Source organism: Aedes albopictus, chromosome 2 (genome assembly GCF_035046485.1).
Source record: "Aedes albopictus strain Foshan chromosome 2, AalbF5, whole genome shotgun sequence".
NCBI classification, from domain to species: domain Eukaryota; kingdom Metazoa; phylum Arthropoda; class Insecta; order Diptera; family Culicidae; genus Aedes; species Aedes albopictus.
This window is the reverse complement of record NC_085137.1, coordinates 151,514,884-151,540,612: the sequence shown is the minus strand read 5'-3', so window position 1 is coordinate 151,540,612 and position 25,729 is coordinate 151,514,884. Positions and strand designations below refer to the sequence as shown.

At 40.1% G+C, this 25,729-nt stretch overlaps 1 protein-coding gene across 3 annotated transcripts in view; it reads left to right on the top strand.

Moving 5' to 3' along the window:
- Positions 1–25,729, top strand: part of LOC109429277 (nephrin-like) — a 506,653-nt gene that overhangs the window by 8,480 nt on the left and 472,444 nt on the right. The window contains exon 2 of one of the 3 annotated variants that reach the window (XM_062850613.1): positions 12,924–13,549. The exons of 1 other annotated variant lie outside the window; for it this stretch is intronic. The gene's annotated coding sequence lies outside the window, so the exon portion shown is untranslated. Of the gene's footprint in view, positions 1–12,714; positions 13,550–25,729 lie in introns of all 3 variants that reach the window. One more of the 3 variants, XM_062850612.1, reaches the window with a different exon arrangement.

Below are 25,729 nucleotides of genomic sequence, written 5' to 3'. Positions count from 1 at the left end.
TTTCTAAAGGTAAAATGAGAAGTATATGTCTCGCCGAAGTGTTGTCAGATACTGCCGCCCCTGATAAGCTTACTTCAACACCAACAGAGCCAACGTCTGTGGAAACGACTACTGCACCAGAAGTCACCATCAACCGATGTCGCCAACAGAAACAATACCACACACCTTGCCACACACCATCTTCAACCATTGACCATTTCCAAACTCTTCAATGGTTTGCTATCGACATGTCCTATGCATACTATGGTAGTATCCACACAAATGAGGTGAGCGTATCGTTAAGCAAACAACAATTCGACAGATACCGTAATTGTATCTGTGCGGAACAATCTGACAATAGTTGTTGTCACAGTAAAGGTCAGATACAGGGAACGTTTGTGAGCTTCAGCTCTGTTTCGACTAGGTACAAGGTTGTAGTGCAGATTCAAATGCTTGTCTATAGAGAAAAACGAAAATGGATTTCAATAGTTATCAGTTAGCGAGTGTGAACATTAACAACATAACTAATCAAACAAAATTGGATGCACTGAGCTCCTTCCTACGACTGAACGACATAGATATTGCCTTTCTCCAGGAAGTTGAAAATTCCTCTATTCAACTCACTGGTTACACACTTGTTTTCAACATTGATTCTCGAAAAAGGGGTGTTGCTTTTGCGTTCAAACCGAACATTGAGTATACTTCAGTTGAATGTTCTCTGGATGGTAGACTTATAACTATGAGGCTGAAGAACGGGGTCACTTTGTGCAACATCTACGCACCAACAGGCGCTCAAAGTAACAATGCTCGGGAAGACTTTTTCAATTTGACTTGTGCGTATTACCTAAGGAATTGTAGTGGTCCTATAGTTATGGGCGGTGACTTCAACTCTGTAGTGAATCAAAGAGATGCAACTGGTGCTACTCCACGAAGTGGTATGACCTCTAGGCTTATGACTTCGTTGAACTTGATTGATGTTTGGCGTTGCTTGCGGAGGAATGATACTGATTATACTTTTGTGCGTGCTGGTTCCGGCTCTAGGTTAGACAGATTCCTTCTATCGAGATCATCAACCGATTGGCTACGTACAATCAGGCACGCAGTTAATTGCTTTAGTGATCATAAAGCAGTTATCATGCGAATGGTGTTACCAATAACTGGACCCCAAATTGGACGTGGTATCTGGCGTTTGAATGCACACGTATTAGATGATGAGGAAACATTCTCTCAACTGCAACACAGATGGCCATACATTGTAAGGCAGCAGCCACGTTATCGTTCTTGGTCGTCTTGGTGGATAGATTTTGCCAAACCCAAAATTTCTTCCTTTCTTCGATGGAGAACCTCCATATTACTCCAAGATACCCGAAATACAATCAACCTGCTGGATGGCGAGCTAGCTAGAGCATATCAACTTTATGTCAACGATCCTTCACAGTTATCCCGAATCAACCGTATTAAGAGCATCATGCTTTTAAAACAGCGTGAATCGACCAACAAATGGCGCCAGCTGAACGAAACTTATTTACAAGGTGAACCGACTTCACTGTATCACTTGTCGGAGAAGCATAGCAACCGTTCACGAACTATAATTCGTGAGTTGGAAAGCGGGAACAATGTGATTAATGACGGTGCTCAAATTGAACAGACTGTTGTGTCATATTTCGAAGACCTGTTTCAAGAAAACAATCAAACAAATGCAACGAACAACTTTATACCATCACTACGTATTCCCGACAACAACAATGCTAATGAAAAACTAATGGATCCAATCGAGTGCGAGGAAATCTTCCAGAGTATACGAAACAGTTGTTCGCGAAAATCGCCAGGAGAAGACGGGCTACCCAAGGAGTTCTACGTGAAATGCTGGAACGTAATACAGAACGAGTTTACTCTGGTCTTGAACGACTTCTTGCAAAACCCAAACATGGAATCGAAAATGATGAACGGTATTGTTGTCCTGGTTAAGAAGAAAGGCAGCTGTAAAACAATAGAAGGTTATCGTCCCATAACGCTTTTGAATTTTGACTACAAAATTCTCACTAGGATTCTAAAACGAAGAATGACACCGTTGATGGACTTGGTTCTCTCAAAGCACCAGAAGTGTTCAAAACCACAAAGCAACATATTCCAAGCTACAGGGAAAATATTAGACAAAATCGCTTCGCTCAAGCATTCGAGGCAACCTTCTTTGTTGGTCTCTTTTGACCTAGACCACGCATTTGACAGGGTTAAACACAGTTTCCTTCTCCAAACTATGCAGCATATGAATTTCAACGGGCGAATAATAGAATTAATTCAACGTATCATGCGAAATTCCTGCTCAAAACTGCTTATCAACGGTAAACTATCACGGCCCCTTCACATAAGCCGATCGGTGAGACAAGGAGACCCATTAAGCATGTTCCTGTTCGTGTTGTATATGCAACCTTTAATAGACAAGATAGTTTCTTCTGGATTGGCTGGGGATACCCTGAACGTTTATGCCGACGACATCAGTATATTTGTTCCTGACTATCAAGTTTTGCAGCAAATCGTGCGTATCATTGCTGAATATAGAGCAGTGGCAGGAGCAGTTCTAAACCTTATGAAAACCTTCGCACTGAAAATAGGAGACATCCCAGCTCATGACTCTGTCCCGTGGCTAAATGTCACCAGTTCTCTCAAAATTCTAGGAATTCACTTTTCTGTCAAAACTAAAGAGACCATGGACCGAACATGGACACATGTCATTAAAAACATGAAATGGCGGCTTTGGATGGGAAGGGCACGGTCATTGAATCTAATCCAAAAAGTCATTTTGATAAATACCTTTGTGTCGTCCAAACTTTGGTATACTGCATCAACTCTTCCGCTGCCAAAAAAATTTGAAACCCAAATTTTGAAAGAATATCGAAACTTTCTTTGGATCGGTGAAAAAACCCCGATTCCCTTGGAAACACTATTTCTTCCTAAGACTCGAGGAGGTTTGAATCTCCATAGCCCAGGATTGAAAGCGGTTTCTCTGCTGGTTAACAGGATTCTTCAACATCTGTACGACCTGCCATTTCTAAGAAGCTGTTTAAATACTGATAATGTCCTGCAGATACCCGCTGCTTATCCACAGGTGAAGGTTTTCGCATTAGAAGTGGCTACACTTTCAGAACGGGCTCTACTGCATCACAGTTCTTCTGTCATCTACAATGAACTACTGCAAGAAGAAAGGGATCCTCCAGTGCTTAGTGGGAACCGGCAGTGGAGTATCATCTTTAAAAACGTGTTGGACCGCCGGCTTAGTTCTGTACAGCAATCTGTATGGTATACAGCAATTCATGGAAAGATAGCTACCAACGAAATGCTGTTCAAGCAACATCGACGAACTTCTCCAAATTGCCATATTTGTCCAGGAGTAATCGATACAGTGAAACACCGGATCTTCGAATGTCAGATATCTAAGCCCGTCTGGATTTTCGCCATGTCTAAAATTGCACTCCTTTGGCCTTTATTAAGCCGGAAGAAACCGGAATATTTTTTGTTTCCTGAACTTCGAGGAATACCATCCAGAGTGGCAAAAGAAATTAAACTTATCTTTGCAAAATTTGTATCCTTCATATGCAATACGACTGAGGCAAGCATTAATGTAGATAATTTTAGGTTTGAATTGTAAATATTGTTAGCTTTAAAGTTGTACTCAAATAAAGACAAGTTTATAAAAAAAAAAAAATCGCATAAACACCTTATACAGTTTTTCAATCTTCAATCTCCTTATGCTTTTGAAATTAGTGCTTACAATTTGGGTGCGGCTGGTTGAGCCCTCACTTTTCTTATTGCGATTGAAATTTGAATGGAAATGAAATTCAAGAATTTGAATGCATTTTTCTCATGGGAAGGTCAAATTTTACATGAATCATGTTACCAATGATAATAAAATATAGCCTAAAGTGTGCTGAAATAAACATTGGCGAAGATCACAAAGTGATCTGTGATTGTGAATAAAGTTAACCTTCTTCATGCATTAGGTGACGCTCACCCCGCTGCCGTAGTGGATGTAATGGGGTCATAATGACCCCAATACACGACTAGGGTTGAGGTGGTCAACCAGTCAACTGAGAGGTCTGATATTTTTCAGCTCTGTTTTGCTGTTGAACATAACATCGGAATATGTATCATTAATAAGTTTCGAAAATCGATGATGGCTTTGTTAAAATTTTTGCTTTTCTACATGAAGTGTTTTCAGGATTCAGGAACATTTTGGCTAACGTCGACGAAAAGTTCATGAGTACATATTCGACGAGAAAGGCACTATCACCACTAGGTGGATTAATCTGGGTTTTTCTTCAAACTTTCAAGCAAAACTGGTACTCTGCTTTAAAGATTAGATATTTCCAAAACAGAACAATTTACCAATAGCATATTGAATATTGAGTTCTAATGATCTTCCGGATACTTCAAGAACTTCTACATCCACAACACTATTTGGTCATGATGATTAACCTAGGCTTGTTAGGGGAATATCTGTAAATAAAAAGAAAATCGCGTTAAGTACTGTTTCTTTGAATTCCACTAAGAATTTGCATCCTTTGACAGATACGTATTTCGACCTCAACGGAGTCGAGTCAAGTACAAGACACTGAAGACGACCTTACAGTTGAGGTCGAAATACGTATCTGTCAAAGGATGCAAATTCTTAGTGAAATTCAAAGGAACAGTACTTAACGTGATTTTCTTTTTATTCACTATTTGGTCATCTATCAGTGAAAACGAGATGTACCCAGACAGACAAAGTATCTTGAGTATTGAAACTCTCATGGTCTTCAAGATCTCTTTAGAACGTCTTGGAGTGAAGCCTTCCTATTTACAATGTATAAATGCGGATTGTGCTCATACGGATTCATCAATATTGAGATCATTTCATGTTAAGGGGCCTTGTCTTGATGCCAGGTTTAATTTGCATCGACGTCTTATTTTTCCGTGTTGAGATTACGCTGCCATCAGTATTTCACCCTTCTTCTACGCCGATAATTGCAGTGCTGTTGCTTATCGTACTTTGTGAATAAGTAGCGTTGGCCTATATTGCCCCCAATAGTTCAGGTTGATGCTGAATGATTTAAACAATTCATCAAACTTTACCCCACTAACACACTTGTTACAGAAGGGTAACGGCGGTGCAGGTTTTTGTTGCGCAAAACTCACTGTGACTTATATCTAATAAATAAATACTTCTGCGTAACGAAAACCTGCGCCGTTATTCTGTGACAAGTGTATTACTTGGGTATAGTAGATTTATAGGTTCGCCAGTAGATAGATAAGTCGCTTCTTCAAAACCTTGACGTCCGTCAATCCTAATTAAACTTGAATTTATGATACATGGAGTGGACTTAATGTAAATAACGTGACTATCACGCCGGGGACCTGTGCTCGAATCCCTCTCTCAACTAAATCCCAAAATGTGAGTTCTTTCTTCGGAAGGGAAATAAAGTGTGAGTCCCGAGATAAACGACTAAAAACCTGGACAAAAAAAAACTAACGAGCATACATCGCTTTCATAAGATAGGGTCCCTACCTACGGAAAATGTGCTAGTTATTAAGAAGTGTGTGTGTGTGTAAGCAAAAGTGCCGAAAAGTGCTACCTTTCAGTACATACTCAAAAGATTTCTGAAAAGTAGCATTTATGTTTTAGTGAAAAAAGTAGGCTATTATATGATTGTTACCGCGAGTGAGACGAATATGCAACGCAATTGCAAAAAATCCTTCAAAATTGATATTGTATCTTAACCCTCTAATGTATATCTGGGCTTCATTGGACCCCAGATCCACTTTGTCACAACAAAGTTTGGATTATCATATCGGCCTCATTTTTACAGTACCTTCAAACTATACCGCGATGAGTTATTTGTGCAAAAATACAATAGTTTCATTGCGTACTATTGAATACTGTGTATTTAAATTATAGATTGAAAGTTATATTAAGCTTGAATCTCGTGAATCATGATTGTGTTTTCGGCAAAAGAGTTTAATACATCAAGTACTGTTTTAATGAAAATTACTTTAATGTTTTTCTGCAAGCTGGCGCAAATAAATACATATTTGCCCAGAATCCTAGATACCCCACAAACATCCGCAAGAAGGAAACATGTTTTGCGCTGAATGCCTCGATACAATAAATACATATGTCTTGACACAAAATATGTTCACACTTGGTCGATCCTTGACCATTGGTGAAAAATGGTGGAACCTTCTGTTAAAGGTGGCCTTGATGGATGGCCGATGAAATCGTCTCGATCGGCTGATTGAGATGGACACACTGCTACACTTGCAGTTTCGCGTAAGTAATCTCGAACCTTTCGAAATATTGTATCCTTGCGAAACCTCAGGCCGATTGCTCTAATGGTTTGACAGCGTAAGGTTACTGAAGTGGCTCATATAAAATATTATCGAAGAAGTTAAGTGAAACTTCTGATTGTGAGATGAAAATTCAAAACCTAAGAGCTGATTACTTGCATTAGTCCTGGCTTTCTTAGAGAATCAAAATCCACCTTGGTAGAGGAGTCACTTCCCGAGGATGAGTTCTTTCACAGTGAAACGCACTATTTCGACTGACAAAAGATCATGTATTTCGTTCAAGTAGTGCTTATATACTAATTCTAAACCTAAAGGAATGACCCATCGACGCATTATCATGCTTTCTTTCTCAATCACGTCATCAGCCTAGGACTACATGGTGCAGTAGGGTCCTAACCTTATCAGTTGTTACTTCGCATATTCTTTTTTCGTTTGTTTTTACAGGGCGACAGTCTCTCGTCTTGATTTATTGACTAAACTTGATAATCTATTGGTGCATGGAAAGAGACTGATAAGTGCGTCTATTTAATCTATTAATCTCTTCGCAATGGTTGCGAACAACACTGTTAACAAAATGTATCTATTTGGTGGATAATTTACTTTCGAATTGACTCACTAGGTGGCGCAAATGTAACTGCAAAGATAACATATGGATAATACTGATGAACCATGTTTCAAAAATGTAACATACTTTAGTTACATCACGAGATATCACGATCTAGAGAAAATGTTCGAAGTAGATGTCTTCAGCAGAGTTTTGCATATGAATATAATTTTAAATACCGTATTCTGGAGGGTAATTGATCAGCAAGGCGAAGTTGATCATTATGGGATCCAACTCCTTCAACCGCTGAGGGCGCCACAATTCTGTATCAATGGAAGAACTTTTAACGTAAATCAATTGTGTGAATGTATTTGAACCGTTTTTTGAATGTTGTTATGCCAATAGTGACAGATTTTACATAAAAATATCAACTTTTGAGGATGTGTGTTAAAACTCTCAAAAAAATGCTTCCCATCAACGCCTTGCGTATCAGGTGACTCACAAAACACCTTTATTTATTCATGGTAGGCTTATTGAACATAGCTATGAGTTAAAATTTATGTTGACATACAAGCATCTTTACAAAAGTAAGACGATTTTTACTTTAGAAATTGTCTACCTTTAGACGTTTCATGTGGTTCATTCTGTAACCTACCTAACTTTATATTATTTTTAACATACAAAATACACCAGTTGTAAGAATTTTAAGAACTTATTCAGATTTAGCATCACAGGCCCGTGCACAGAAGTGGCGCCAAGCGAGCGGTTTTTCTCAATTTTCGCAAAAGGCGAAGGGGCGCCTAGTGTATGGAGCGTCGGTAATGGGGGGGATTTAACACCCAACTCACGATTGTATAACATTTCGCCGAAAACCATTTCACTGAATTCTTTGTCGCGGTGTAACATTTCGCGGAATGACATTTGGCGGAATGAAACATTTCCCGAAACGCACCGTTTCACCGAAAGCCCTTTGGAGGCTGTCCATAAACCACGTGGTCCTTTTTTTGGGACTTCTCAAAGCCCCCCCCCCCTCCCGCGTGGGCATCAGTCCATGAAAAATTTTTTTTTCGTCCATACAAAATGGTCATTGGCCGACCCCCCCCCCCCCCCCCCCCTTCTGACCACGTGGTTTATGGACAGCCCCTTGGCGGAATATACCATTTCGCGGAAAACCGTTAATAAAATTTAAAAAAATTACTGATCGAGAAACAACATAACGATAAGATTCAAAATTCAAATCAACAAGTGTATTAAATGTTTCATATCAATATTTTAACTTTTGTGACAATTAACTTTGAAAAAAAACAGCCTATTTATGAAGGGAAATTCTCTGATAAAATAAATTCTGCAGTTCTTGTGCTTAACACAAGTATAATGCATAACATTTATGAAAGAGCAGCCTTTTATCAGAAAAAGGAAAAGTTTCCGAATAAAAATAACAGCATATTTGTAAAAAACAGCGTGTGTTTGAAGAAACCTGTGACAGAAAAATTAGAATCATTCCTATATCTATATCTTAGTCAAAACAGAGAAAGCTGGTAAAGTTATATCTAAGGAATGTTACTTGGCAATGGGTACGCTGTCACCCGGTTTACAAATAGCTACATTTTGACATATAGTGCTTTCAATCAATTAAGGTGGAAGTGTGGAGGCTGCGAAGCTGGTTCATATCCAAAACTACAATGTTGGGTCATTAGGTCGAAGAATCATTGGACTGAATAGATGTTAGACCAAATATTATCCAAAAAAAAAATTGAAAGATCTGCTTATTATTAGAAGAAGGAAACATTTGAGCATGAGCATGATTGATCGCCCGCGGTTGCTCCTCTGTTATTGCAAAGACAGCTGCATTTACACAAAGAACCAACAGATAATGCTTGGGACTAGCCTTCTCCTTATTGTGTAAATGCATCCCAATATTTTTTCAAAAAGCAATACCAGCGCCGGCCGCGTCCGAATGCAGGTCAATTGAGGATAGGGAAGGAAGTGATGACGTGATTCTCGCTTAGGCCAATAACCGAGGAATTCTCTGCGTTATTATTAGAAGAAGGAAGGAAACATTTTAGTAGAATAAGTTATTTGCTGAGTCACCAAACAATACTGTAGCACTGCTACTTATTATTAAACAAGCTATTCTTAAAAGAAGAAAAAAATCTTAGATGTAGATGTTAGTTTGTTCACCAGCAAGTGTTATTTGAAAGGCAGCCTATTTAAAGAAGAAGAACAAGTCTCCTACGGAGCTAGCAGTGAGACCACCTAAAAATAACTTAACAGTGTAACTCCAAAGAACAGCTCTTGATTTAAATAAGTATAAGGACAGTAGGGTCAGCAGCCTAGCTACCTAAAAACTCGCTTACACGAAGTTAGCAGTTTGATCGCCAGCCAACAGTGTAACTTGAAAGAACAGCCTAATATAGAAAGAAGGTAAAATAATCTTTAAGGTTATCAATTTGTTCGCCACAAACTGCACAACACATGAACAGCCTTTGACAAAAATAATGTGAATCGTAAATGATGAAACATTTGGCAATTCGTTCGCCAAACAACAACGTTACTGGATAGAAGTTCTATCATAGAACAATCATATTTTAAAGAAGGAAAAATCTCTGATGTTGCTAGCAATATAAGCGCTTGAAAGTTTAATCTATGTCACAACGATGGCTTGTTGGTTGGTCATTAATGTCCATTCGCTCTTATTTCAATCCAACCTAATGTCCATTGTCTTGACGTCCAGAATTTATAAGAACAACCAACGAATTAAAAAAGAAAGACATCAGATTTAGCATCAATTAAAACAATCGCAGAGCTTAGGTGGTTTGATTGCGCATGAATCGGTGATGGGACTAGTAAAGTTTAACGGAGAAAATAATTTGTTGTTCCATTATTACACGAAAAATATCAAATTCCGCGAAATGGTATTCCGAGAAATGGTATTCGGTGAAATGGTTCATTCCGCGAAATGTTACACCGCGAAAAACAATTCCGCGAAATGGTTTTCGGTGGAATGGTATACAACCAACTCACTGCTCACCGCTCACATGCTCACCGAGTTGGATAAATATGAAAAGTGCTGGTAAAATCTAATGTTGCCACAAGTTCCATACTAAATTCTATGCAATGACTATTTCATTATACAATTCATTTGAGTTGCATAATGTTCAAATGAGTATCATTATGAAACTCGATGCGTTTCAACATCCAACGGGTGGTTCGACGAGGAGTGTCAAAGGGTAACGGATGAGTCAAGGATGAGTAGAATGTCGTCAGAAGCCGGATCCAGGTGTCTGGAACCCGGTACAACAGGGAGCGATATAGAGAAGCGAGAGCAGCCGAAAAATGTGATTGCTCAGGCGCAAGAAAGTATGGATCAGAATGATATGCGGAGGTTTTACGAAACTCTCAATGGCGTGCGGAAAACAGCGCCTTCTCTCATCGTGTGCAACGACCGTGAAGGAAACTTGCTGACAGACAAAACAATATTGGCTGCCAGGTGGAGCCACCGAATCGACGACGACGGACAGGCTGTGGAACCTCCAACGCTAGACGAGGTCAAGACAGCCATTAGAGGACTGAAGAACAATAAGGCTGCTGGGTAGGACGAACTCCCGGTCGAGCTTCTCAAGGACGGTCGTAGTGAGCAGCTGTATCATCTCTCACTCCGTATTATATTCAATACTAGCTGTCCCCGGCAAACTTTGTCTTGCCAGTTTGTGGTGGTTTGACAACTGTTGGTGATTGCAGCTAGATTGCACTCTAGATTGGTTTTATTTCGATCGTGTTGAATTTCTTCCCAACTCGTAAAAAATCAGTAATATCACAATTTTCCTACTTTTTCAGTTGATTTTCCTAACTTTGACTACTTATAAACACAGCCACCATGAATACGAATCAAACCTTGCAAGAGTCATCCTGATCGGGCCACCCGTTTGTGAGTTTTGTTGCCTCAAAGGGACTTCAAACTCATTTTTATATATAGATATACATAGAATACATAGAATAGATATGGTAAGAGGAAGAACTGCCTGCTAGTTGGTTGGATGGTCTCATTTGCCCTCTTTTCAAGAAAGGGCATCGACTGGAGTACGTGAGTTACAGAGGAATAACACTCCTCAATTCAGCGTACAAAATTTTGTCCGGAGTTCTGTTCCACAGGCTGAGGCCGATTGAGGAATCCTTCGTCGGTGAATATCAGGCGGGTTTTCGTGAGGGCCGATCAACGACGGATCAGATGTTCACCCTGCGGCAGATTCGCGATAAATTTCGGGAGTACAACTTGCAGACCCGTCATCTGTTTATTGATTCCAAGGCGGCGTACGATTCAGTGAAGAGAAATGAGTTATGGCAGATTATGATCGATCATGGTTTTCCGGCGAAGCTGATTAGACTGATTCATGCGACGCTTGACGGTTTGAAATCAAGTGTACGGGTTGCGTATGAAATTTTAGATGGGCTGAAGCAGGGCGATGCTTTTTCGCACTTTGTTCGCTGGAAGGAGCGATAAGGAGAGCTGGTGTGCAAAGGAGCGGAACCATTGTCACGAGGTCGCATATGCTCCTGGGCTTCGCGGATGATATCGACATCATCGGGATCGACCGTCGGGCCGTGGAAGAGGCGTTCATACCTTTTAAAAGGGAGGATTGGACTAATGATTAACACCACAAAGACCAAGTACATGATTGCTGGTGGTCAACGTCGATCCGGCCGTAGTAGTGGTGATGAAGTGGTGCTAGGTGGTGAAAAGTTTGATGTTGTGGACGAATTTGTTTATCTCGGTACTCTAGTAACGTGCGATAATGATGTTACCCGCGACCGCGAGGTGAAAAGACAGATTGCAGCTGCCAATCGGGCCTTTTTTGGTCTGCGAAACCAGCTGAAGTCCCGTAAGCTGCAAACGAAGACAACACTCACGTTGTACAAGACTTTGATTCTTCCGGTCGCTGAAGCGAATAAAACACGGCAGGCTGCGGTGGGCTTGGCACGTAGCTCGTATGCCGGAGGAACGACAAGTAAAAACCATATTCAGCAGAGAACCAGGAAGGGGTCGTCGGCTTCGTGGTAGGCCGCGCTCACGGTGGCTTTTTGCAGTTGAGGAGGACCTAAGCGCTCAAACGTTCAGGGTGAGTGGAAGCGATTGGCCCAGGACCGAGACTAGTGGAGGCGAACGCTTCATTCGGCGTAGACTCACCGCTACGAGTTGTAGCCCATTAAGTATCAAGTAAGCAGAAGCCTTCCGTAACAATCCTTAGAGCTTTGTTGTATATTTTAGTATACGGTTTAATGCATTTAGTGTTAAATAATTCCACTCCATATCACTTTCGTGACGAACCAGCACAACTGTGCAAAGTCTTTAGACTTTGTTTTATGTGATCTAAACTGATTTAGTAATTCAGAAATAACTTATACTTGTATGTGTACAAACAAACTTTTGTTTACGTTGCCTGTGACATTTACCACAACAACCACAACCACAACAAAAAGTTAGCAAAAACCGTAAAAAAAAAGGTTTATCCGTCGCATATTTTTATTTTTTTTCGATATATCTAGGCAGTCAAAGCTAGAAATCGAAAGACAAAGAATAGTTATTCAAATAGGGAAAACAATTGTTGTTTTGTTAGTAGATCTCAGAGTTCTGGAGAGCCAAAGATGGGAAATTTGTACGGAGATTTCACTTTTTTGCACTCCGTCCCGAAAGGGATATAGTAGTTTTGATGAACTATATAAACTAAATATAAACTGACATTCATACACGCACAAAAAATATAGCAGCAGACTTTCCGTGCACCAAACGACTCAAAATACTCAGAGGACCACCAAGTAGTCACAAAAACTCTCAATCACAAAAAAAAACTAAATAAATTTTGAAATTCCAGATCCCGCCCATTTTGGTCCACTCTAGCGGTGGTGAGTCCCCCCAGCATCCAGCCAATCCTCAAAAGAGATTCGAGAATCAATTTCCACGATTTGTTTGAGTTTTGCTACGCGCGCGCGAGAGTAGTGTGGGATATTATGGCGCCAGCACCAAACCGAATAGCGACGTTTTGACTAGCGACACTTTTCGACTAGCGACACTTTTTTTCAGTACCGGGTGTAGTGCGCTGTGTGCGTTCAATGATGCACTATCATATACGTCACTTCCGATGTAAGTTGTAAACAACCCAAAATTAACAAAAATATTTTTCTCAAAAAAAGTTTTTCGATTTCCAATCGAATCCATAATACCTCTACAGTGCAGTGAGTGAGAAAACGGGCGAAAAAAAAGTTACCGAGTCACAACTCCAAAAGCCGGTGGTGATGCCAAGTGAGTGAGGTGATGATCCCCCAAAAGTGTATTTCAGCGTTCAAGGATCCCCCGCGTCCAAATCCTAAGTGAAATCCCTCCCCCGCTTCGCCTCGCGCTGGGTCTGGGAAGTGGTGGGCTGGCTATTGATCTTGTGGGGCTCAAAGTGTGTGATGCTGCTGGCGCTGTTGATTGGAGCTTGTGGTGCCGTTCCGGGAAACTTTCAGCAAGTCATCTCGGATTGCTTATTGTGGTGGTGGTGGTGAGAAACGACGTCTGGGCACAAAGTCGTTTTTTCCCCTGCGGTAAGCCGGAAGTGTAACAGAAGGAGTACGCAGAGGAAGACAGCGGGAGGAAGCAGAAAAGCGTCACATCACCGCGCCGCAGGCAACGCAGCTCTCTACTCCGCATCGGGACGAGAATAACGAGTATGTGATTGATTTGATTTGTTCTGTCAGAGTTCCTTTTTTGTTCTTTTGAATTCTCATGCTTATAGCTCGGGAAATGTGTATGGCGGTGAGCCGCAGGTGTGCGTTTCGATAAATTGGTTGGGCTTTCGGCGAAAGCTTTATTTATGTGCTTAGTAATGGCGATGACATGGCATTGGCAATGCTGGTTTGTTATAATGAGCTTGGAAAAAAATGTTTACTTTGGATTACTTATAATTCACATAAACGTCCGTAAACAGCGTAAAACCATTAATAACTTATGATATGTGATGCACCATATATTGAGTGAGACAGATTGTAGTGTAGTGAGCTAAGATAGAATAAGGAAACTAGAAAATGATTACATTAAAATTAATTGGTAGTGATACGCGTGCATAAACTTACCTTAATTTCTTTTCAGTCCTGGGCACCCACGGTGGTGCAGAGGGCCGAATTGAAAGATTTTCATCCCGGGCGATTGCCAGCCATCATCGTCTTGACCAGTGGCCAGGTCAAATTTCTATTGACTTGCATGATTTCGTTGTTGGGGCTTCGCCGCCATGAGCTTCTGGATCTGCCTGTGCTGCAATGTCCTGCTGGGTTCCAATGTAACGCTTGAGGACTGTTCATAAACCACGTAGACCAAAATTTGGCAATCTCAGATCCCCCCCCCCCCCCCCCCAACGTAGACTTTTGACCATACAAGAAATTTGAAATTTATATGGAGCGTGGACTTTGGCTAGACTCCCACACCCCCCTCCCCCCCAAAAAGTCTACGTGGTTTATGAATGGCCCCTTGCTTGCAGATTTCGTTTCCCACACTACGTAGAGTGTGGCCGACCCACCTCCACTTTTGCTCCCGAATTTCTGTCGCTATCGGCTTTTGATGACATCGACGATGGAGCTCCACGTTGGAGATTCAATTATGAGGCAACCATGCAAGAATTATATAATGCAGCCATCTATTGATAAAGACCTGAAGCCGTTGCGCGTTCTCCAGTGATACACATCAGGTTCCACTGGCATATAGCAGCACAGATTTCTCGTTCGAGTTATAAATTCGGATTTTGGTGCATCGACTAATCTGGTTGTTTTTCCATACGTTTCTTGAACTCGATAACAGTCCATAATTTGGTTCACGATTAATCGTACCTACCAGGATCCCGTCGATTACGATGAGGAATAGTATCGGTGATAGTGTATACATCCTTGCCTCACTCCAGCAACGACCCTTATGCATGGTTTCCCAAACTGTGGGTCGCGACCCCCCAGGTGGGTCTCCGGCCTTCATCCAGGGGGTCGCGAGGGACAGTAAATTATTTTACTGTAACAGACAACAAATGAGGGAATTTCTATGGGGAGTCGCGAAAACTACGTCTGCTGGCAAAAGGGGGTCGCGCGACCTGAAAGTTTGGGAACCTATGCCCTAATGGGTTCGGACAAGACACCGTTGTGCAGTACTCTGCACGGAAATGCCCTGCACTGTGCTTCAATGAAGCCGATGATTTTCTTTGGGAGACCCTTGCGCCTGCGGGCTTCATACATGTTTCCGTGATTGAAACGATTAAAAGCTTTTTCGTTATCAATGAACACCAGATAGAGAGACTATTGGAATTCATTGATTTGCTCCAGAATGATACGTAGCGTGACAATATGGCCCACACAGGATCTTTTTGCACGGAATTTTGCTTGCTGCGTCGGAGAGTTGCGTTGATCTTCTCCTGTATCCGGTTAAGGATCACTTTGCAGAGAATTTTGAGAACGGTACACAGTAACATCCCAGGTAACAATTTGATGCTGAATAATCGTTTTTCCAACCATTTTAAAGCAGCCTTTATTTGAACAAAAGCTGAGCACAATATGTACAATCCTATATTCAATCCCTAAACATCTAATTTTGGCGATTTCATCCAACCTTAAGCTGGTTTGAGGTTCATTGAAAGGCTGATTGAGGGCTTAATATGCGCTTAGTCAGCAATCAATTAAATTTATTAAATTTGGTTAAAAATTAAAAAAAAACATTCACTCAAAGTGCAAATTTTCGGTAATACCAATCCGTGTGGTCAATTAGGAATTTCAAATAACTCAACGTACATATGTACAGATGGGTAAATTATTGGTTAAATTGGGAAAAAATCCACAGCTCAGGTGAGATTTGAACTCACGACCCTTATTCGCTAGACAAGTGCTTTACCAACTAAGATACCGAGCCAATTAATGACCCGGCAACTTAGTTGTCATAAGGTTCAAATTCTAATCTCATCGATCTATAGCATCTACCTCTACGTAGTTATCCGTCGTATCAAACAGAATGCGAACGACGCGTTTGATCGCCTTCCAGGTAGCAACTGTTCTTGCTCTACAAGTAGTTGAGGAAGCGGTGCCTGTATGATAGGCATACAGTTTCAAACAAAAAAACAAATCGCTTTCGCTCTTCCTACATATGTACAACAAAGATGGTTATATTTGCGGTTAAGGGGCAGATGATATAGATCGATGAGATTAGAATTTGAACCTTATGACAACTAAGTTGCCGGGTCATTAATTGGCTCGGTAGCTTAGTTGGTAAAGCACTTGTCTAGCGAATAAGGGTCGTGAGTTCAAATCTCACCTGAGCTGTGGATTTTTTCCCAATTTAACCAATAATTTACCCATCTGTACATATGTACGTTGAGTTATTTGAAATTCAAAAAAAAAAACATTGTTTAAACTTATTCTTACCATTTAAGGCTTTCCATTTCCAGAATAGATGCTTCGGAATGCATAAATTAATCTATGGGAAAACTTGGAAATGAACTCGGATCTCCTGATTTATAGTCACTCACCTTATCACCTACACCACACACAAATGTATACATATCCTCGAAAACGAGAGCAGTGTTTGTTGTATCTGAATAATCAAAAACATAAGTTGAACTAAAGCTGTATTGAGGCTGAAGAAGCTATGTGAACTATGTGAAAATACTGCTTGGGTCAGCTGTCAAAAAGTATATGATTAAAGGTTGAACAATAGATGATTATTTCTGCATATTAGTGTACGTTTCAAAGCTGGTTACAGAGATGAATAATATTCTATTCAACTTGATATTCCGCTATCTATATATTGCTGATTAAAGAGGTTGAACAAGCAATACTCCAGAGAAATATTCAGCTGTCATTGTATTCAGCCACTGCCACCATTAACCAGCCAATGTTCAGCTAACACTCTCGCTGTTCAGCATTCATTGTTACTTCGCATAAAGCCCCGCCAATTATCGCATACAGTCAGGTCATCCTTTTTAGGTTCCTTTACTAAGACGGCTTGCATCCAGTCGACCGGAAATGTCGCGGTTTCCCATATGTTGCAGAATAATTGATGCAGTAGTTGTGCGGATACTACGCGGTCAGCTTTGAGCATCTCAGTTGATATGCGATCGACCTCTGGGGCCGTGTTCGATTTCATGCTACGGATGGCTGTTTCTATCTCCTGCACTGATGGAGCTTGGGTATTGACACGGGTAATGTGTCGAACCCCTGGCAGATGTTGATGGCGTGACCGACACTTGAAAAAGGTTTCCAAAGTGCTCGAACCAGAGTTTCAACTGGTCAGCCGGGACCAATCCCGGTGGTTCCGCCGGAAGTAGTAAAATGTAAAATAGTACCAAACACATGCATGCGGTACATAAAATCACGGCCTTTTCAATAACTTGATCATCGAATAGTGAGAAAATCGACACATACCACATTGAAAACTAGCGGTAATGTTGCAGAACCAGCGGTGGGTGCTTCGCCAAAATTACGAAAGTGAACAAAATCAATGCAAGCGGTAAATATGTGAAGGTGATCAAATCAAATCACACCTTTTCAGATTCTTGAAGTGTAAATATACAGAAGGATGGGTCAACGTTGTATTTTATTTTTTTTTTGATTGCTGAGAAAATTTGCTTACGATTTCACAATAAAAAACCCAGATTAATCCACCTAGTGGTGATAGTGCCTTTCTCGTCGAATATGTACTCATGAACTTTTCGTCGACGTTAGCCAAAATGTTCCTGAATCCTGAAAACACTTCATATAGAAAAGCAACAATTTTACCAAAACCACCATCGATTTTCGAAACTAATTAATGATACATATTCCGATGTTATGTTCAACAGCAAAACAGAGCTGAAAAATATCAGACCTCTAAGTTGACTGCTTGACCACCTCAACCCTAGTCGTGTATTGGGGTCATTATGACCCCATTCCATTTACTACGGCAGCTAATGCATGAAGAAGGTTAACTGTATTCACAATCACAGATCACTTTGTGATCTTCGCCAATGTTTATTTCAGCACACTTTAGGCTATATTTTATTATCAATGGTAACATGATTCATGTAAAATTTGACCTTCCCACGAGAAAAATGCATTCAAATTCTTGAATTTCATTTCCATTCAAATTTCAATCGCAATAAGAAAAGTGAGGGCTCAACCAGCCGCACCCAAATGGTGAGCAGTAATTTCAAAAGCATCTACTTCTTCTTCTTCTTGGCGTAACGTCCTCACTGGGACAAAGCCTGCTTCTCAGCTGAGCACTTCCACAGTTTTTAACTGAGAGCTTCCTCTGCCAATGACCGACCGGGAATCGAACCCGTCACCCTCAGCATGGTCATGCTGAATACCCGTGCGTTTACTGCCTCGGCTATATGGGCCCTTCAAAACATGCGCAGTTCAAAAGCATAAGGAGATTGAAGATTGAAAAACTGTAAAAGGTGTTTATGCGATTAAATTATATTTTTTCCATAAAACGTTGGTCCATCCTACTATACATTTACACCGCAGGAACCTAAAATGGTGTGATTTGAAGAGATCGCTTTGGTCACGATTTTGTTCTCTTGCGTATATAATCTTATACAGTCCCGATTCGTTCGTTAGCGGCTCGTTAGATGGGCTGTCTCCAGGGCCGGATTTAAGGGGGGGCCAGGGGGGCCATGGCCCCGGGCCCCCACATTTTAGGGGCCCCCACAAAATGTTACTTCAAATGGGAACCGAAAAAAATAATGCTATAAACATCTTGATTTAATTTTTATGACAAGTACTTCTACTCTCAAGATGTGTGTGAAATATTGTGCTTCAAATTAGAAAGAAGCAGATATCTGCCTTTTAAAAAAAAATCAAACTTTTCCAGAAAGTTGTTAAGATTTTTAAAGTTTGAATTGCACAAGTTATTTTAGCGAAAATACATGAGAAAATCTTCACCTGAATTCTGGATGAAATCTTAAACGCTATGGAATAGAGAATTGAAAAGTTTCTGCTGAAAATTCGTGTTCATTTCTGTCGAAAATTATTGGTGTTATTTTTAAAAAAATCCTACATAGTTCTTCAAAGATTTGCAAGTGTTTCTATCAGAATAAAGAAAGTTTTTAGAACTGTGTAGTTTGATTTTGCTTACCAAACTTATGAATTATTCAAATCGATCCCCAGAATTGTTGAAATATTTCTTTGAAGGAACAAGCAAGAATTTTAGGTCGGATTTAGGCGGAGATCTGATCCGATTTTCTTCAATATGATTAAATCCACACTCTTAGAAAAAATCATGTAAATTTAAGTTCACGACACGAATTTACGTCTTCTATCACAAATAAAGTCGAGCTATCAATCGCTAGAGCCGAAGTGAGAGATAAAACATATGTAAATAAAATAATAAACTGGATTCGAACTCTGGTACGCTGATTGAGAGGCACGTACTATACCTCTCGGCTGTATCACCGAGATGTGAGACAAACGATTCATGCAAAACTATTTCTACCTATCTGGTCAGATAGGTTTGTTGACATCTTGTGCAACTAACTCGAACTTACATGATGGATGTAAAATTTAGTCAAATTTGCCATTCAGTTATGAAATGTTTACGTATATTGATGGTTTACGTCACGTGTAAATTCCTATTTTTTTAAGAGTGCATGACGAATTTTTCTTCCTGGCTTTAATGTGTAATTTAAGGTGAACTTTTAACAAATCCATAGGTACCTTATGAAAATTGCAGAAGATATTTGTGGAGAAATTATGGAAAGATCTTGAAATATTTAAAATCTTCCAAACAATTTCTGTTTAAATTGGCACATTTGTAAATCCGGCCCTGGCTGTCTCGATAGTTGAATGTTCACTGGTTGGGGCAAAACCCAACTAAAAAGCACTGTCAATGTCAAAATCGATGTCAAAACGAGTTTGACGTCTGACCGCCGTCGCATCGCAGCTCCTATATACAGAACGTTTGCGCAAGTATGTGAGTGTTTCGTGACATGTTTTTCGTCACTTGCGTGTGTATACAGCATTTTGATCAGTTGTCAGTTGCCCCAACAAACGAACACGGTTCGGTAATCGGGGTGCAGTCGTGACCCAACGAGCGAATCCTCACTGTAATCTTACCCAACGTTTACATGCTATCAAAAAAGTCACAATTTGATTTATCGCTTTGACATTTATTTTGTTCACCTTTCTAATTCCGCTATTTGATGTGCAGCTTGCATCGGTTTTGTTAATTTTTGCGTTTGACCACTTCCGGCGGGACACCTGCAACCGATTCCGGTGGTCTCAAATATTGTCTGGGACTAGGTTTTTGTCAACTGAAAAGCCGAAATTGAATGTGATCTGAGGCTATTTTCTTGCTAACCGCTCGGCAAATTTTTGAAAAAGCCACGATTTTATGTATCGCATACATGATTTTGATTCACTTCTATTAAATCACTTCCAATGGAACACCCGCAACCGATTTCGAAATATTATTACAAGTTCTAGATGTGGCCTGAAACTATTTTCTTGTTGACCGTTCATTAGATTATCAAAAACGCCGCTATGGTTTAGTTCCCTTCTATATTTTACCACTTCCGACGCGTTACTCGTCTTGTCACCAGTTCTGGAACACTACCGGTTCTCCCAAATATGGTCTGAGATTATTCGTTGGTTAACCGTTTATCTTGTTCCTGAAAAAGTCATTGAAATGTCGCATGTATTGGTTGTCTTTTACATTTGAACATTTCTGGCGGGACACCCGTAATCGGTTCCGTAACACACTGATATGGCTTGCGTCCATTTTCTTGCAACTGTTCAACATGTTACCTAAATAGCCGTGATTTGAGCTATCGCATGCATAGGTTTGGTGTCACTTCCGGCCCGGAATCGGTTGCGGAACACTACCGATAGTCTCTTAAATAGTCTGAGACTATATGCTTGCTAAAGTTTATTAGGTTATCAAAAAAGCCATGGGTTTGGTTCAATTTTATATTTAGCTGCTTTCGGAGGGAAACCCGGAACTAGTTTTGGCACTACTGACAGTCCATAATGTGGTTTTAGCCCACTTCCTCAATAACCGGTCATCAAGTTGTCGAAGAAGCCGTTATTTGATGTGCCCTATGCAAAAGTTTTGTCAACTTTTATATACGGCCACTTCCGGCGGAGCACCCGGAACCGGTTCCGAAGCACTACCGGTTCAGATATGGTCTGAGACTGTTTTCTTGCTAACTGCTCATCAGGTTATCGAAAATGCCGCAGTTTGATGTGTCGCATGCATGGATTTGGTTCACTTTTATATTTGGCCACTTCCTGCAGGACACCCGGAACCGGTTCCGGAACACTACCGGTTGAGATATGGTCTGAGACTGTTTTCTTGCTAACTGTTCATCAGGTTATCGAAAATGCCGCAGTTTGATGTGTCGCATGCATGGATTTGGTTCACTTTTATATTTGGCCACTTCCGGCGGGACACCCGGAACCGGTTCCGGAACATTACCGGTTGAGATATGGTCTGAGGCTGTTTTCTTGCTAACTGCTCATCAGGTTATCGAAAATGCCGCAGTTTGATGTGTCGCATGCATGGATTTGGTTCGTTTTTATATTTGGCCACTTCCGGCGGGACATCCGGAACCGGTTCTGGAACACTACCGGTTCAGATATGATCTGAAACTGTTTTCTTGCTAACTGCTCATCTGGTTATTGAAAATGCCGCAGTTTGATGTGTCGCATGCATGAATTTGGTTCACTTTTACATTTGGCCACTTCCAAGGGTACCGTAATCTGGGGGGAAGTTGATCACTTTTCCTCTATTATTTTGAATAAAATCAAGTACAATGCACATGAATCCAAACAATTATTTTTAAAACATGTACTGAGTGGACCTGTTTCAAGTTCCGTAAACGAAATTCTTACAAGAAATTGCTAAATTTTAGAAAAATTGCTCAAATGGCAAAATTTGAAAACTTTCAATCCGGGGTGAAGTTGATCAACCAATGAAATAACATTCTAAGAATGGAAAATTATTTAACAAACTAAAGCTGACGATACTGAATCTGAATAAGTTTTTGAAATTCTTACTACTGGTGTAATTTGTATGTTAAAAATAAAATGAAGTTTAGTACGTTACAGAATGACCCACATTAAACGCCTAAAGGTATGCAATTGCCTAAAAATATCGTCTTTTTTTTAATGAAACACAAAAATATACTTTTTTTTAATGAAACTTATATGTAAACATCAATTTTTTCTTCAAAGCTATGTTCAATAAGCCTACCATGAATAAATAAAAGTGTTTTGTGAGTCATCTGATATACAAGGTGATGCTGGGAGGCGATTTTTTGTAAGGCTGTCTTTTCACCGAGTTTGAATACACATCCAAAAAAGTCGATATTTTTAAGTAAAATCTGTCACAATTGTCATAAAACCCTTCAAAAATTCTTCAAATATATTCACACAATCGATTTACATCAAAAGTTCTTCCATTGAAACAGAATTGTGGCGTCCTCAGCGGTTGAAGAACGTGGATCCCATTGTGATCAACTTCACCCCGCTGATCAACTACCCCCCATATTACGGTACTGATCCGGAACACGTAAATGGCCATAACTCCGGAACGGCTGAACCGATCCGAACCATTTTCAATAGGAAACAATGGGACCAGATTCCGCGTCGAATGAACCATCGGTCATTAAAATCGGTTGAGGTTTACTGCCAAAAAGTGATGTGAGTTTTTTTTTACACACGCATACACACACACACACATACACACACACATACACACCCACAGACATCACCTCAATTCGTCGAGCTGAGTTGATTGGTATATGTGACTTGACCCTCCGGGCCTTTTATCAAAAAGTCGTTTTTGGAGTGAACATATAGCCTTTCCAGTACACTTAGTGTACGAGAAAGGCAAAACATTGTATCTACGATGCCTTCGCTTTTAAGTTATGAAGTTATTGCGCGCAAACCCCAAAATTTTATTCCCACCTGTGGATTTCCGCGCCGAAAACCCAACGCCAGACTCAGCGACAAGGAGACATGACAGCAGTCGCCGGACAGTTGGCAATCCTGATTTTTGACGGCGGTTGCCCGTTAGTTAGGATTTTTTTTTTCAATTTTATTTTGTTCATATGAACCCTACCTGTGAAAAAAAAAATCATCAAATTCTGAGAACCTTGGTACCAATTTGTACGATAATAAAAAAAAATCCCCAATGGCATTTATAAAGCAGGATCCCACGCTGGATTCTTTAATTGTTGCTATGTTTTATCAGAGCTTACTGAAATCCTTACCTTACTGAAAATAGAGTTTTCAAATTGTCGTAGAACTCGGATTCATTCTCTGTTTTTTATAACTTTTTTTACAATGTCAAAGTGTTCTTAAAATTTTACAATAATTTTCAAATTGACATAATCTGATGATTCCTCATAATCTTAAAAAAGGTATTTATACATTTATCAATACGCACTTTAATATCAAATTCGTTATTTTAAATTCATTTCACTTGGAAAAGAAAAAAATGATCAAAAATAGAATTCGTAAGGCCAAATTCTATTATTTTTCTTCATTCGTACCGCGCGTCGCACAACATGTCCTCGTGGCTGGATCCGGCCCGCGGGCCGTACGATGGCCAGCCCTGATTTAGGGCATTCAGTAGGCCGTCCCGTTTTTCGCGAAAATTGAAAAAAATTTTTGTTGGAAAATTATTGTTTTTTTTTAAATTTTTTTTTATTTTTCAATCACTTAACCTAATTTACAGCTCTATTGTCCACTAGGGCACTGCGTGAGCGATTCCAATTGGAAGCTGCACATACACTATGTAGGGTAATTCATGTATTTTGGAGAGGCTGAGGACAACGTTGGAATAATTGTCCCCTAGCTTCTTTATAAAACAATTGATTATTTTGCAAAGTTACTAATACACTTATAATATGATTGTAGTTTGCGTTCCTGGTGAAAAAACCTTAACGAAATCATTTTAAGCTAAGAAAATCACAATTTCGAATCGCCTTTTAGAATTGCATTTTGGACACCGAATATATGTTTTGGACAGGCACATACATCTCTGGTGGTTAGTTCAGAGATGAGTGTAGCAACTATTGCGTTGTTGACAAGCACACAGGCTCGAGGTATGACACGCGAGTTTGCCATTTCATGTTTACTGAAAGTAGTAAACACCGGGTTCATAAGGTATAGCTTTTTTGTATACCTACAGACATACATATACAAGGTGGCCCACACTTATATGAAAAACAAAAATTTCGAAAAATGCCAAGTCGTACCTCCTAAATCAGTTATTTTGGACTCCCAGAAGCCACGTTCAAAATTTGAGCAAAATCAATTAAGCTTAAGGGGGCGCTCAAAACGCTTGAAGTTTGTATGGGAAAACTTGACCAAATGTATGCAGAAATTTTAAGTTTTTGAATTTTGCCGCTAGGTGGCGCTGTAAGCGTTCAATAATCAAACCCTTTGATATTATTGTAGGAGACTATATGCCAAACAACTTTGTCGAACACCGCAAAGGTATCCAACGTCTGTAAATAAAATAAAAATAAATAAAGTAAAGTGAGGATAAGCTTTATTGTTGGTTTTCCAATACATGTAAAGGAATAATATCAATAATGAAATCTCAATACTTTGCCTAGGGTATAACTTTTTTACAGCCGTCGGATCACTTCGTGGTCTTCGACAAAGTTCTTTGGCATATAGTTACCTACAATAATACAAAAGGGTTTATTTATTGAGCGCTTACAGCGCCACCTGACGGCAAAATTCGAAAACTCAAAATTTCTGCATACATTTGGCCAAGTTTTCCCATACAAACTTCAAGCGTTTTGAGCGCCCCCTTAGGCTCAACCGATTTTGCTCAAATTTTGAACGTATCTTATGGGAGTCCAAAACAACTGAGTTAGGAGGTAAGACTTGGCATTTTTTGTTTTTCAAATAAGTATGGGACTCATCTCATCTCATCTCAATTCGTCGAACTAAGTTGATTGGTATATGTGACTTGACCCTCCGAGCCTTCTATCGAAAATTCGAATTATGTTCACTCAAAATTCAAATTTCCAATAGAAGTCTCGGAGCCTTTCAGCAAACTTCGTTCGGTGTACGAGAAAGTTAAAAACAATACAATAACATAACAATACGTTGAGATGTAGTCTGTACCTAACAAATCTCACAGAAATTTCATATATCAGCACAAAAATTTCAAAAGGGCATATTTCAGCTTATTTGAATGTTGTGGATCGTATTTCATATTTTCCACGTAATTCACAAACATTACTAAGCAGAGAAATTTCTCCTCACAGTGGACAATCAGCTTTCGTTGCGAATAGACACATCGTGAAAACGTTCCTTTTGTTTGCTTGTTGCAGCAGCTCTCTTTGTTTGATTACAAACAGTGCAGTGTATACCGATCGAAATATCGAGTGAAATCGAGATTACAAACACGTTAGCGTTCCTGTTCCCCGAAGATGCCACGCAACCGACCGTCGCAGATATGGCCGGCTTTGTGAAGGCACTCAAAGGTGACCTGTCGTTGATGGAAACGGCCTACAAGATTACCGATGAAAAGTCGGTTTTTATTCGATTCAAAACAGATGAGGCAATGAAATTTGTACTTGAAAACAACAGTCAATCGCTGCCTTTCCATTACACCAATGGGAACAAAGTGGCGGTTCGCATGGTGGTGGCAGGAAACATGCGATATGTGCGCGTGTTTGATCTGCCACCCGAAGTATCGGATGCAGACCTAGTAACAGTGATGAAGGAATATGGAAAAATCAAACGTACAGTACGCGAGCGATTTCCGGCAGATTTCCATCTGGATCTATTTACCGGGGTTCGAGGCCTCTATATGAACATAGAGAAAGAAATTCCGGATATCCTCTACTTCCGCAACCGGAAGGGCAGAGTGTATTATGA